This window comes from Myotis davidii, unplaced genomic scaffold, assembly GCF_000327345.1.
Source record: "Myotis davidii unplaced genomic scaffold, ASM32734v1 scaffold2343, whole genome shotgun sequence".
NCBI lineage: Eukaryota > Metazoa > Chordata > Mammalia > Chiroptera > Vespertilionidae > Myotis > Myotis davidii.
The window spans coordinates 82,433-86,001 of NW_006294252.1; positions in this window are offsets into that span (position 1 = coordinate 82,433).

Sequence of the window (3,569 nt, forward strand, 5' to 3'; positions counted from 1 at the left end):
CACATCTCCACCCACACCCTCAGGGGTCTCTGATTCTCCAGTTCAGGGTCTGGGCTCGCAAACATCCGGGGCCAAGAGTCTGTCAGACATGGAGGGGCTGGAGGGCCGGGAGCAGGGGATCCAGGGGGACACCGCCGAGCCTGGAAGAGATTTCTCTCCGGTTTGGGGGCCCTCCCGTCAGAGACCTTCAGGTGCCGACGCGGGGCCAGGTGGAGGCACCCGGGCGTGAAGGAGCGAGAAGGCGCAGGTGCCGCTCCCGGGAGGGAAATCACCGTGTCTGTTTTCCGAGTTCCTCTCGAAATAGAGTCTGGGTTGAAAACAATAACTCCTCGCTGTAAACAACGCGAAAAGGACAGAGAAACAAACAGGGGGGCAGAGATGCGCCCCCACATTCGCCCAGAAGAGCCGCCGCTGTAATTCGGATGGGCCTCCTGTTTTCATTGTAAACTGTGATGAGCTCCATCGATCAATAAAACGCACCTGCAGAGCTAAAGAGTCATAATAATCATGGTGACCATTGCGTATGGCCGTGGATGTACTAGTGACCGAATTGTTCAGTTTAATGCATTTCTATTGGTTTCAGAGAGGAAGGGAGACAGAGAGAGGGAGAGAAACATCAATGATGAGAGAGAATCATGGATCGGCTGCCTCCCGCACGCCCCACATTGAGGATCGAGCCCGAAACCTGGGCCTGTGCCCTGACTGGGGATCGAACCCTGACCTCCTGGTTCACAGATCAACACCCAACCACAGAGCCCCACCGCCGGTGACCTCCTGGGTCACAGATCAACACCCAACCACGGAGCCCCACCGCTGGGCCTAATTGCTCGTTTTAAAATGGCGAGTTCCAGGGGAGGTGAACTTCCCGCCCATTAGATCCCAGACCCAGACCACGGGCAGGACCCCAGGATCCTGCGTTCTTCACTCTTCCTTCTAGATTTACCTCCTCGATTAACCCAGCGATTTCTCTGCTGTTGAGCGTCACCAGGCTGAGCTGGGCGGCGGGTGACTTCTTTCCCTCCCAAGGGCGCCCGAGCCCCAGCGGTGCCGGGGGAGGACCGCACCCTGCAGCCCCACCGTCCGCCTGGGCCTGGGGGGTCCATCCAGGGCCCTGCATTTGTGCAGCGCATTGCTTCTCTGTTTTGTTCTCAGAAATGGAGACAGCTTAATTTTTCTCCCTGGGTATACAGAGAAATACTAATACTCTTTAAAAATAAAACAGAAGTAAAAATATAAAGAAGTTTCCAGCACAGCCTGCAGTTCCGTGCTGGTTGTATCTGGTGTGTGTCCTTCCAAATATGACCTTGAATTTCACAAAGAGGATAGGATGATAGATAGATAGATGATAATGATAGATTATAGGTGATAGATGATAGATAAATATAGATGATAATAAATGATAGATGATAGATAATAAAGGATAGATGATAATGATAAATGATAGGTGATAGATGATAGATGATAGGTAAATATAGATGATAATAATAAATGACAGATGTTGATAATAAATGATAGGTGATAATGATAAATGATAGATAGGTGACAGACAGAAGAGTTTTTCTTTTTTTTAATGATAGGAAATGTTCTTTTATTTTTCAATGTATTTTTTATTGCTGAAAGTATTACAGATATCTCCCATTTTCCCCCATCTCCTCCCAGCCCCTGCTCCCCGGGTCTTCACCCCCCTATTGCCCCTGTCCACGGGCTGTGCAGTAACCACATAAGTTCTGGGGTTTCTCTCTTCTCGTCCCCCAGCCCCACATGGGGTGTGGCGGGCTGCTCCATGCCTCCGGCTTCCGGTCTTGTTTGCGGGCGGTTCATTTTGTTCATTGGATCCCACGCGTGAGGGAGCTCCTGTGCTGTTTGTCTTCCTCCGTTTGGCTGTTTTCACTCAGCGTATTTCCCAGGAAGAGTTTGTCTTCGCGCTGAGCAGCAACCCCTGCCGGTGTGGGTCATCTGGGCGTGCACCCCACCATGGGCCCCTATCCCCGTCCCACCACTGACTTCAGGGGGGCCCTCCCGAGCCCTCCCCCCAGGAATCAAACAGAGGTCAGGCCCTCTAAGGCCCTGGAAGGAGGGTGCAGACCCTCCCACACCTTCCAGAGAGGGAAGCACGCGCGCCACCACCCCCCTCCCTACCACCCCCGGCCTGGGAGCACCCCTGGGTCTAAGGAAGGGCTGCACAGCCATGAAAGAGAGGAACCTGGGGACACCGCCCTCCCACCCATCCTACCCCAACCCCAGCTCCGCTCTGAGGCCTCTCCCAGCTCCTCGGAGTCCCCCCACCAGGGAGCTGCGCAGGCCTGGCCCCTTCCCCAGGAGGCCTTGACCTCTCCACACACACACACGCATACACACACACACACAGGCTCACACACACACAACCTCTGGCACCACACAGCACATTATAAAACACACACACACACACACACACACACACACACACACACACACTCACACACACTCACACACACTCACTCTCACACACTCATACACACACTCACACACACTCACACACACTCACACACACACACAGGCTCACACACTCATACACACACACACTCATACACACACACACACTCACACACACACACACTCACACACAGGCTCACACACAGGCTCACACACACACACAGGCTCACACACACATACACACACTCTCACACACTCACACATACACTCACACACACACTCTCATACACACATACACACACACATACACACACACTCTCACACACACATACACTCACACACACACTCTCATGCGCGCGCACACACACACACAGGCTCACACACATACACACACAGCTCACACACACACACATACACACACACTCTCACACACACATACACTCACACACACACTCTCATGCGCGCGCACACACACACACAGGCTCACACACATACACACACAGCTCACACACACACACATACACACACACTCTCACACACACATACACTCACACACACACTCTCATGCGCGCGCACACACACACACAGGCTCACACACATACACACACAGCTCACACACACACACATACACACACACTCTCACACACACATACACTCACACACACACTCTCATGCGCGCGCACACACACACACAGGCTCACACACATACACACACAGCTCACACACACACACATACACACACACTCTCACACACACATACACTCACACACACTCACATACACACACACTCTCACACACACTCTCGCACACACACACAGGCTCACACACATATACACAGGCTGCTCCCTGTGTAGCCCCGGCAGCAGGAACCCCCGGGTAGGAGAGGGCTCTGGGCTGTGAGCTCAGCCCTTGGCTGGTGGGGGGGTTGGGGGGGTAGGAGGTGGGGAGACTGCAAGGCTGGGAGCGAGGGCCTGGGACTGTCCTGAGGTCAGCAGGCTGGGGGTGGGGGCTGGGGCTGCCCGTGAGGCTGTGGGGGACACACGAGGCCCTGTTGGTGGTTCCCAGGGTTAGAGTGCAGGGAGGGCGGGTGTCCCCTCTGCCCTGAATAGCACACGGTCCCCCTTTCTGAGGTCGGAGGCCCCCCATCCAGCCTCAAT